Source organism: Furipterus horrens, unplaced genomic scaffold (assembly GCF_987537825.1).
Source record: "Furipterus horrens unplaced genomic scaffold, mFurHor1.1.pri manual_scaffold_4, whole genome shotgun sequence".
In the NCBI taxonomy this organism is placed as follows: Eukaryota; Metazoa; Chordata; class Mammalia; order Chiroptera; family Furipteridae; genus Furipterus; species Furipterus horrens.
Genome location: NW_028327174.1, coordinates 145,920,549 through 145,933,235, shown reverse-complemented (window position 1 = coordinate 145,933,235; position 12,687 = coordinate 145,920,549). Strand labels below are relative to the sequence as shown.

Here is a 12,687-nt window from a genome sequence, read left to right as displayed (position 1 = left end):
ATAGTTTGATAATTATATTCATCCTGAGCTAGTGTACCAGGAGGTTTGGTTTCCATGCCTTCTTTTATATGAGTTGTATCTACCTAAACTGATTTCTTCCCATCTTAAACTAAGGAAAATAAAATATTAAACTTTATTATGACTGAGTGTTCCAAGTGTTTATATTTCTCACTGTCTTTTTACTGTCTTTATTCTCATTTAGTCAACTCCTCCCCACCTCCTGTATTTTTCAAATCTAACTTTCTACATACATTTGAAGACTCTGCCCTAGCCCACATTGGGATAACTCTTTTTCACAATTTTGACAAAATTAAAATAGATTCTGGTTTTAGAAAAATGTTATCTCTTTGTTTCCTTCTAATTTTTGAGATTCAAGAGATGACACAGTGCTTTTCCATTAGCTATGTCAGAAGTCAGCTTTGCCAAGTAAGGTTGCCAGCTCTTCTAAATGCAAATTAAAAGAGAAAAGATACAAGAGCAAGGCATTAGCAGACAGCAAAATGATATGGTACGTGGTCAACAAGGTAAGAACCTTTATTGCGAGCCAGTGTTCCAGAGATGATAGTTATCTTGACACCAGTATTAAATTGCAGTCCTAGTTCCTCTTGTGTTGAAGTTTGTGGAGGGCAGGGGTTGGGGTACAACAGATGATAAAGAACCCCTCAGTAAATCAGGAATCAGTATCCTACTAACAACCACAGAAAAAGTTTTAATATCTGTGAGAGTAATCACTGTTCTGGCTCTGATTATATGAAGCACGAGGTATAAAATGTTTGTATCTTTCAACTATGAACACTTTTGGCAACAAGAAAGAATCCTCAGTGTCCTCTTCATTCACAAAGGACAATATGATTACATATTGAACTGTTGATATTAGAACATCTCATCTATTTTTAGTGTTTTATTTCATTTCATAAAAATACTCTCATTTATTTCTTCCCGAAGAGTGCCTCTTGAACTGAAACTGCCAGTGACTTTCCACATCCTTCATCCTATTTCATTATGGAAACATTCATAAAGACACAATTTTCTCCTATCAATAAATATGTTTGATGATCCAGAGAAGTTCTATGTGTTACAGGCAGAAAAGTGGAGTCAGATTATTACCAAAACAACTTGAAGTGATGAGCCTGCTCCTGGATGCTTTCGGGTGTGTGTGTGTGTGTGTGTGTGTGTGTGTGTGTGTGTGTGTGTGTGTGTGTGTGTGTGTGTGTGTGTGTGTGTGTGTGTGTGTGTGTGTGTGTTTTCAGTGTGTAAGCAGAATGAGCACCAAAGCCCATGGGTAATAATCATAAATTCCAAACCGGCATCACCCATTCTTAAGGCAGTTTTAAATACCTTGAGAAAGAAGACCGTAAAGTGCCATGAACTTTTAGAGGCACTATATATTTTTCCCTACATTTAAATTTTGAAGTGGAGGATGGCTGGCCCAGGTGGCTTTTTCCTGCAGCAGACTCAGCAGGCAGCTCTGTGTAGATGGCACAGTGTGCTGTAAACATTGTTTGTGCTGCCGATGGTGCTTTGAATGGTCTCTTATCATTTTCTTAACTTGGATTCATTTTATTTTCACAACATATTCCTATTAAAGACTTCTAAAATCTTCCATCCAAAATGTGTCTCAAAATACAAACTCTACATGTAAAGTACTCAGGAACAAAGAAAAATTTAATGTTACTTATTTATAGGATAGGAAACAAAAAGGGCTGATAGTTTTCAAATAGACTATTAGAACTGTTATATTCAACTCTTATTCTGTTTAGCACTCATTAAATTCAAAATTCAAGGTACTGACTGCAAGATAAATTGGTTTATTTTCTGCTTTTCATATTTTCTCACACAAAGGCACATACACCATGATGTCAAATAGTAATGTAGAACTGGACACATTGTGTGGACAATGCCGTACTAAATATATCTCCATTAGTAGATAGTCTAGATGAAACTTGGATTAATCTAGAGTAGATTAACATTTCTTTCTTTTGCTATTCATTGCTTTATATCATACATAATACACAAATAAAGCACCACTACACCTTACAGGAAAAAACTGTACTGAAGTATTAATAAAAAAAAGAAAAGAAAAAGTTTTGCCCTTGTCGGTGTGGCTCAGTAGATTGAGTACTGCTCTGTGAACCAAAGGGTCACCAGTTCGATTCCCAGTCAAGGCACATGCCTGACTTGTGGGCCAGGTTCCAGTTGGGGGCATGCAAGAGGCAACCACACATTGATGTTTCTCTCTTTCTCCTTTTCTTCATCTCTCTCTAAAAATAAATAAAATCTTAAAAAAAAAAGCTTTGAGTTATTCATTACTGAATTTGATATGTTGCACATTCCATGAAACTTGTATTCCTGAAGTCCACTGTTAATATCAAGTTTGGAGATTGCTAGGAACCCATTAAAAAGTACATACTGTCCATTCTGAGTATTAATAAAATATATTTATAGTGTTCAAATAACAAGTGTATAGTGAGGCAATTTTTAAGAATAACTCTACAACAATATGCATTTTACATGTTGAATAAAAAGATTCACTTTGCTTGGACATCTCAGGACAGGGGTCTTGATTACTTCTGGCAGATCCACCAATTATTTATTAGCTACTACAGCTGAAATGAAAAAGACTCTAAAAACTCAAGTAGAATGTCATTAGCATATAGCCCCAGGCCCCACAGCTTTTATGCCACGAAGATAGACAACATATGCCTCCTTCTATGAAAAATCAGACAAAGATATCCAGTTTGCTACCCTGGGGTTTTAACATACTGAGTGGGGCTGGGTAGACCTAGATACCTTTATAAAGAAGGAAGCAATTTATATTATTTGCATGTATGTTGCCTTGAATATTTTACCAACTTTCACAAAACTCATCCATGTAGTAACACATTATGAGGCAACACATTATTTTTGTATTTTATTGTTCTCACTTCTCTGTGCACTTACCACACTAAAAACATCTAAATAGTACCTTGAAATTATGTTTTTACTTTCCCAACACCCTTATTAGACTTTTTGCTCTTTGGAAGCATGGAGTATATACAAAATGCCTTTTTCCATTATAATGTCCATAAATGTCTGGCCATCTTTCAGCCCATCCCTTTCTCCCCTCCCTTTTCTCCTCTATCCTTACCACCCCCTTGATAGATTATGTAGATATAGATAGACATAACAACACCTGTTTGAACTGTAGGGGTTCACTTATATGTTGACCTTTTAAATCTTGCAAACAGATGACACAAATCTACAGTGTCAATAAATACAATACAGTACTATAAATGTATTTCTGTTCCTTATAATTTTTTTAGTAACATTTTCTTTTTCTAGCTTACTTTATAGTAAGAATATAGTATCTAATATGTACAATATACAAAATACGCATTAATTGACTGTTGATGTTATCAGCAAGGCTTCCAGTCAAAAGTAGGCTATTAGTAAATTTTTTGGGGGGGTGGAGTCAAAAGTGAAATGTTGATTTTAGACTGTGAGGGGTTTGGCACCTTTAACCCTCAAGTTGTTCAAGGGTCATCTGTATATCTATGTATCTGTCTTTTCTAGGTTCGTAAATAGGTAGATAGATAGATAATAGATAGATAGATGGATAGGTAAATAGATAATGTCCAGTACATGACAGCTGAAACAATGAATCACTGGGTAAATGAATGAATATCTTACATTTCCCTATTTCTATTAGCACTTCTGATTATCCATTTAATTAATTTCTTAGTAAATACCAGCACTATGCCATACTCTAGGATACAAATGATGAAAAAATCAACTAAAGGTCACTGACTCAACTAAAGGTTCAATGACCTGCCAGTGCCATTTGGAAACTTGTTCAAGGCTTAAATTCGCAGGCTGCATCCCAAATTTACTGGATTAAAATCTCATGTATACTGAAGTTTGGAGAGCACTGCAAAGTAAGTTGACAATTTTTTTGTAAAAAACAATGTATTTAAAAAATCATATTCAAGAAACAGTGCTGCTTATGACCATTCTAAAAACTTTTTCCTGTATATTTTCTCTTACTTATAAATATGGTAAAACTAAAATTTGATGGAAATGACTAAGAACAACATGTAAGTGAAAGTTCAAAACCAAGGTAAACAGTGAACTAGTTTAGTGGGTCTAAAACTTTGTAAAGAATTGCACTTGTAGAAACACATTTTCATGAAAAACATTAATCATTAGAGAAAATCAGACAGAGATCCACTAATAATATGGGGGTCATAAAACCAATGGTAATTGTGCCCTTACATAACTATGCATATGTAGAAAAGGAAAATACTTATTACCAGTAATAGGGAAAGCAAATCTTAGTTCATTGAATTATGGATGGTCATTAGCTTCTAATACATTTAAAATATATACTATTGACTCTACTACTCTATTCTCCTCTGCTAACTGACCGCTTCTATTACTCTATATTCTATTTACTGGTATTTTTAACTACTGTCATTGTTTGTAATTTTTGAGTTCGGTTTACTCAAACTTAATTCAGAGTTAAAAAGCTATCAGGAGAATGAGGTTCTGACACAAATCAAATAATCTTAGAAACAAAGCCTCATGTCTGTTTACCACAGAGACAGAGTTTTGGTCAAAACAGAGATGACATCTAGGCCTCAGTTGTGTTTCATCCCAGGACCAGAAAATGAGCAAGACGAGGTGGGGTATTATCAAGGCTGATGTCAGAAATAACTGTCATGACTAAAGACACCTGACCCTAGCACTGACAAATCAATTGTACCACAACCTTGAAATGAAACACCTGAAAAGCTGATAAATATTCTACTGAGGTCCTTCCATGGGACCTCCCCTAAATTTCCTGCCCTAAAAGCCTTTAAAACCCTAAGGATAAAGGGCCCAGAGCATTTTTGCACTCCTTTCCCCCTTCTCTCTCTCTCTCCTCATCCCCTTCTCTCCTCAGGGCATGGATATGCTTGCTTTCTTTCTGCTAAGTCCCAGGGCCCTTCTCTTGCCTCTGTAACTTGTTTCCTGAAACCACCCAGCCCAGGTGGCTCACTTCTTTCTACCTCTGTGACTTTCTAAATAAAACTTTTGCTTGTCTTTGAGTCTTCTTTGAGTCTTAACTCTTGATTCTTTCTTAGCCATAACACAAGTGCCATGGTTGTTGAATAGAGTTCCACTTGCTGGTAACATTCTGGTGCTGTTTCATCACTAGCAAGACAAGAAAAGCTTTTGGGAAGTAAAATGAAATGATTTGCCCAAATCTAATTATCTAGTAAGTGCCCATAAGGACGTAAGTTCTGACACTGTTACTGCAAATCCATTATTCTCTCTACAAAATCATAACTATATAGAAGTTGAATGGGTAAAGATAGAGGAATCGATGGGAGAAACAAGTTTAATGGCATAAAGTTGTCAACAACAAGTATTAATTTAATATTAATTTCATCATAACTGGAGACTATTGTAAGATTCAGAGTTTTTCACAATTCAAAAAAAAATTAAATTCTCCTTTACAGAAGAAATGCCAAGGCTTGTTATAGACTTTTAGTCCATTCCTTTGCCTGATTTATTTGTATTCAACTTATTTGCTCTTTGTGTTAATAATTTATTATTTGCTGCTGTGATGAAATAGCTGAAGAAAAATGAAATCAATTTGAATCAGTTGATAGTTTTTTTTTTCTAGAAAGTAAGCACTATTTTGCAACAGTAGAAATTCACAGCTTATTCAGCTCTTCTCAGAAAGATGGAGTTGGAGTGTAAAGTAACTGTTAGTGAAGTGAAAGACAAAATCTATTTTAACAAGTAACAACACCTAAATTGCTATATATTGTTGTCAAATAATTAAACCCTACCTATGTCTTTCAATAGAGACCGCAGGAGACCCTGAGAGAGGGGGAGGTTCCCAAGAGAGATTAGAGGGGAAAATATTTGTTGGAGACAGAGATACAACCACTAATTACATTTTAAAATATGTGACAAAAAAGTACATTAATTTATTCAAAAAATATAAGGAAAAAACTGAGACATAATAAAATAGGAACAAAAATGTTATTATTCTGAAAATATTGTACTCTGAACAATTTTTAAGAACAGAAAATAAAGTAAAAATTACTGCCTTCCTTAAGAAATACATAAAGAAACAAAAGTCCCCGATTCCTACATCCTTCTTAGCAATCTTCACTAAAGAGGTAAATACTAATAAGGATTTAGTAACTATCTTTCCAGATTTTTCCAGGATTATATAAAACTTATATACATTCTAAAATCATTGCATGTACATAGATATATGGAGATCAAATATATATAGAAAGCTTCCTCTTCAATAAAATTCAGAATAACTCCAACTCCCTTTATATGTTTATTATGCACTTGTTCTAGGATGTTGATTGAAATTTTGTAAGAGTGTTATAGTCTCAGCTAAGGTCTACAGACAAGAAATTAAAATGACAGAATAATTTGCCTTTTATTTTACAAGATTCCCTAATTCTGGGAGACAGCCAACTTTGCAAAGGGCTCACTGTGAGGCGACATATCTGGGAACTGGCTCTAGCACATACTTCCTACAGACTCCCTGACCCCGTTTCCCTCCCTCTCCCAGCTGACAGGGTAAAGGAAAGAGGAAAATGACTTTTGGGAAAAGAAATGCGCTGCTCCCCAAGTCCGTAGTATTGGAGAGAGGGCACTTTGAGAGAATCACTCAGAACAATTCCGGACCATCCAAGAAGACAGCATTCTGTTTCTCAGTAGATGTCTAATTAGGCAGTGTCCTTGTCTCTTCACATAGCACAAAAGCGAGGAAAATGAGAATGACTGGGGCCTGGCAAAGTGAGGGTCTTGCAGGAAGAAGGTGGTTAAGCCTGCCTTTAGTTTCTAGTTCCAGGGAAAAAAAAGGAAGATTGCTCCTGTGTGCCGCTGGATCTGAGAGTTATTTTAGGAATCAGGGGCTACCATCTTTCTAGAAGACACAGGCATCAAAGGAGAATGCACAAGGTAAAGGTCAGCCAGGAGCAGAAGCAGGGGCCTCATAGTCTGAAGGGAACAAAGTGGAGGTGAGCTCCTTTCATGCGGACAGGTTGGAAATTGCCGCTCATTTTCATGTAGGTTGTAGACAACTTGCTAGACACTTGTTTTGGAGAGTGAAGGAGAAGAATTCATCCTTAACCATTTCCTAAGAAAACGCTTCCTCTTTTCCTTCATTTAACAGAGAAGAGAAGGCAAGGGACAAAAGATCTCTAAGCTCCAGCCCACGCCCCATTTTCTCCATAGCTTCTGCTCCAAGTCACCCGAGCTTTAACACCAGCATGCAGTGAGAAGAGGGGAGAAGATCTTGGAATTTCAGTGTGGTGATTGCGGGGGGTGAGGGTGGTATAAGGGGCTTAAAAGGAAATTTTTTAAAATACAATAAAGATAAAATAAAATGAAACAAAATGCCCTGGGTTTAGGCTCAAACACTCAAATAAGAAACTTCTATTAACCCAAAGTGGCTAACAGTTTATGAACTCTGGGGAAAATGTCATTAAAAGAGCTGTTGCAAAAGAGGGAGTCAGTATATAAAACCTGGGAGAAAGATAGTGAGCAGAAATTAAAGGCATTTCATTATCATACTCCCAGCAGTAGAGCTTTTTCAATAAAAGTATTTTGTAAGATTTACATGTTGCACTTTATTATGCTTATTTGCATATATATCTAGTATCTCCCTTAAGATTGTGAACTTTTTTTTTTTTTTTTTTTTTTTGATCTGTCCCTAATACTTTATTGGTCATCTCTAGGCCTGTGCCTGGTTGGGCGGCTCCTGGGATAGGTCACCATTGACCACTCAGCTAGAAATAGGAGAAAGCCTGGGACTAGCCCTTTAGGGTCACAAACTGTGAAATATGAAGGGGCAAATAGATCTGGCCTTTCCTGGGACAGCACATGGCACCTAGGTGGGGGCCAAGAGCCCAAGCTTGGTGCCTGTCAACCTAGCTGTGTTTGGAGAAGTATTCCTTGCTGTCATCCACATTGGGCTTGATCGTGTCACTGCCTGGCTTCCAGCCAGCGGGACAGACTTCCCCATGCTCATCTGTGTACTGAAAGGCCTGGACCAGCCGCAGAGCCTCATCCACTGAGCGTCCCACAGGCAAATCATTGACAGTGATCTGGCGAAGGACACCCTTGCTATCGATGATAAAGAGGCCCCTGTAGCCAATACCCTCATCTTCCTTCAGCACACCGTAATCATGGGACAAGCTTCTGGTTACATCAGCCAGCAGGGGGATGTTCAGAGGGCACAAGCCTCCCTCCTTCCGAGGGGTATTAATCCAGGCCAGGGGGGTGAACTGCGAGGCTACTGAGACCCCAAGGACCTCGCAGCCCAGCTTGCGGAAGCGCTCGGCATGCTCGCTGAGAGCGATGATCTCCGTGGGGCACACAAAAGTGAAGTCCAACTGGTAGAAAAAGAGGACCACATATTTCCCTCTGCAGTCTGAAAGCTTCACCTCCTTGAAGGCGCCGTCCACCACGGCTGTGGCCTGGAAGTTCGGGGCGGGCTTTCCGATGTGAGCGTATCCGGAGGCCATGACTGAAAGCTGCGTGGGGAAGGGTGGGACGCACAGACCAGGAGACCAGCTGACTCGCGTTCTCAAGATTGTAAACTTCTTGAGGTCACGAATTAGACTTTGTACAATTTTATCTCTGTAGAACCTAAAAAGTTAGTTTGCAATTGTAATACAAATAAATAATACAATAATTAATAAGTAATAAAACAAGAATGAATGCAGTGTTTTTTGTACACACAACTGTAAACTTTTGCCAAACCTTGTATATTTATATATAAAATGTGTTTAATGTATATTTGTAGATTAAGAAAAATGAATTAAAGCTAAATAATTAGAAAATAAATGATTAAAGTAAAATATACAAGTAGAAATAGATACAGCATATATAATCCTTTTTGTTTTCTATATTTTTCATGAAAGGGGCAGCAGACTAAAGAAACAGATATGACTTTGCCATCATTTCAAAGCAATAAAAACCTGCTAAAAACATTAATAACTGGACATTTGTAATCATATGGGCAAGGGTTTATATCCAAGCTCTGCTACTCCTTAGCTATTGGTCTTAAACAAGTCACCTCATTCATTAAAAAAAAGAGTAAAGTCTAGGTAGAATAACATCTATGTATTTTTTTCTCCCAGGTATAAAATTCTGCAAATCCATAAAAATTATTATGCAGCAAGATGCAGCTGTAGGAATGATCTCAGTCATAGGATAATCTTAGACAATGGTTCTACTAGGCATGGGTCCATTGCATGTAGAAAAGTTACACAAGTTATTCTTCCTAATGTTAAGTTTTATTCATTTGGGTTAAAAGCAGAATGCAACAGTCTTCCTTGGCTGTGTTCTCTATGCAGCACTTCTTATTTCATGTTCTAGGATGTTGTTTTATTTTTCTTATTTTTTAAAAATAGTTTGTAAGATTCTGCATTTAGATTTATATTAAGAAATTAAAGGCAAGCCATGTAGGTTCAGCCTCACTCCCGAGACAAGCAATGTCAAGTAACATAGCCAAAGGAGCAAGTTTTTATCTGTGTATTCTAAGTGCATCTTCTTCTCTGTGTTGATGACACTAGACACAGCAATGCATAAACACTATAATAAAAAATTAGTAGGGAACATCTTTCTAAAATGAGGAAAAAACAAAGGAGCATAATTTACACCAAAAAATCAAATAGCCAGATTCAGCCAATTGCTGAGCAGTTAAAACAAACTTTTAATTACTGGGAAATATAAGTAATTTGAAAAAATAAATTATTACACTTCAATCATAGTCCAATGCTGACACTAATCCTCTGCAATTTAGTTCATCAAAATGATATAAAAACTCAAGTTTAGCCCTGGCTGGTGTGGCTCAGTGCACTGAGCTCCAGCCTGCAAACCAAAGGGTCACTAGTTTGATTCCTAGTCAGGGCACATGTCTGGGTTGTGGGCCAGGTCCCCAGTTAGTGCACTCAAGTGGCAACCACACATTGATATTTCTCTCCCTCTCTTCCTCCTTCCCATCCCCTTTCTAAAAATAAATAAATAAAATATTTAAAAAGAAACCCTCAAGTTTATAATAGAAATGGAATTTGTTACAAGAGTAAAGGGAATTTCTGAAAACATGTCAAGTCAGTCATCCCCCCAGTTCCCCCCAAAATATATTAGAAACAAATTAACACTTTAACAAAAATGTTGGCATGCCCATTTTTTGCTTTGACATACCTTTTGCTATTATTGGAGCTCTACAACCACTGTGTAGGACATAAACCCAGACCTCAAGGGTTTCACCAGGAGGCTCAAAGGAATGTCTGCTAAACTGTAAATGAGACAGTTGTATAGGTATACATAGAAGATATAAATGGGAGACAGAAGGTTGTGGAAGACTTCCAGAAGATGTGATTTTGAACAAGGTGTTGATGAATGAGAAGAAACTGTTAGGTTTAAAGGAAGGAAAACATTTCTTGAAGAAGGAAGAAGAGCCAAGGAACAGAGGGAGTCATTAGGATATGTAAACAGCTAAAAGATATGGCAGAAAAAAAAAAGAAAGTATAAAGAAAGGTTATTATCAGTGGATAAGGAAATCCAATAACAAATTTTGCTGAGAAGTTTGAGCTTTATTCCATAGATTGCTAAGAGTTACCAAAGATCTCATCAAATATAGATGGATGGAAGGAAAAAAATTATTTTATCCTCCAAAGTTCTGTGGCTGGGCCCCAAAATTAAACTGACATAAAACATATTAACAGGAAAACTTGTACATATTTTATTTCATATTTTTATGTGCACATGGGAGTCTTCAAAAAAAAAAAAAAAAAAACAACAAAGACTCAAAGAAGCTGTGAGACTCAGAAAGTTATTACCTATTTAAACATAGAACAATAAATTGTGAGGGTGTGCTAAGACAAGAGTTTGGGCTAGGGCAGTAAATTGTGGAATGATGACTAGGAAATATATGTGGGAAACTAATGAAAGATAACGGATATTTTAGCTGGTTTATTTGTAGAGGTTCACTCCCAGTCTCTTGTGATAAGAATGTTCTCTTCCTCACACACTGAGTACATCTTTCTCATGGGAAATTTTATGACCTACTTTTAATTAGAAAGGGGGTAGTCATAGAAACTTTCCTGTGTCTGCAATTCCTTAGGTGTCTTCACCTTAAAGTATTTGATATGTCAAAACAACATATTTTGGGGTAACATGTTCTTAACACCTCCAAACTACAGTATTTCCTCACTTATCATGGGTATTACATTCTAGACACCCCCCCCCCCCCCCGCGATAGGTGAAAATCCGCAAAGTAAGAACCTTACAGTTATTTTAGTGTTTATATATATTTTAAGGCTTCATAAACCCTTCCCACAGACTTATAAACCATTCCCAGTCTGTTATTAACCTTTTCCACACTATTATAAACACTACTTATTTTCTTAAACATATTCTATACTCTTCAACCTATGTAACTTTAACAACATATGTATACAGTATGGCAAAATCCCACAATATAGAAAAAAATCCATGATAAATAATTAAATATATTATTTTTTAAAATCCCGCGATACAGTGAGGCCATGATAAGTGAACCGTGATATAGAGAGGGACTACTGTATTCCCAATATACATTACTTCAAATAACACATATATTAAGTCCTTCATTGTCACTGCCAATAGCATGTAAAAGTAAAGTTCAAAGAGATAAAGGAAGATATAATGTATTTTAAACCATCAAAACTTAGAAGTACGTCACCCTTTCTTAATAGATATTTCTGCTCCAATTCCTGAGCACAGTCTGGTTTATGTGAACTTGTTATCTTTCTCCTAAAAAATAATAATTATTATAAATACTTCCTGTAGGTTAGAAGTTATCTTGTGCATAGTTAAGGGGTAAGGTTCCATGAACTTAGAACAGGAGGAAGTCTCTCACACAAATCACAGACACATTTTTGTGTAAGACTGTCTGCCTGTCATTTAGGAAGTCCATTTTCTTTAAGAATATTCTCAGAATAATCTGTTTTCTCCAGTGCAAATCATTAGCATAAATACATGTTGTATACACACAGCATTCCTTACCCAAACAACCATTCACAAACACATCACTAAGTCAAAATTTGGGGTCTACGTGGTTGTTACCTTTTTTCTTTTACCTAATTGTCTCTGAAGAAGAAAACACTTCATCTAAATGTGAACCTTTAAACATATCTTGATATTTTATTTTCACTTATTTAAAGAATGCTATATATTACCAGTCAGCAATGAATTCACCTAGACAAAAGCAGCTTCAAGTGTGTAGCAAAAATATCTAGAGCATCATAGAATGATGCTGCTTATCAAATAAGTATGTGCCAAAATTTGCATATGAATGAATTAGAAATCTAGGCTGATTATATTGAAATTGCTGTATTAAAGTATGTAAAAACATCTAATATAATTTCTGATAAATAATAGCTAATCAATAAGTGTGTTTCTTTTTTATTTTCTTAATAATGCTAACATAATATATTATTTAATTAAAATAAGTTTCCTTTACTTTAACATATCTGAGCTCCATATTCTTGATATTGTCCATTTTCTTTTCTTTTTCTGTAATATGAAATGTGTTTCCTTTTTTTTCTGTTTTGTTCATTTCTATTTCTATATCCTTAGCACCCAGAACCATCACTGGTTGGTTGTTGTTCAATAAATAATTGTTGGGCAAATGTAAGAATA

At 36.1% G+C, this 12,687-nt stretch overlaps 1 long non-coding RNA gene and 1 pseudogene across 1 annotated transcript in view; both read right to left on the bottom strand.

Annotated features, from left to right (window-relative positions):
- Nucleotides 1-12,687, bottom strand: part of LOC150013008 (uncharacterized) — a 493,123-nt gene that overhangs the window by 222,473 nt on the left and 257,963 nt on the right. The window lies entirely within an intron of this gene.
- LOC150013010 (peroxiredoxin-2 pseudogene) lies at nt 7,744-8,580 on the bottom strand (annotated as a pseudogene).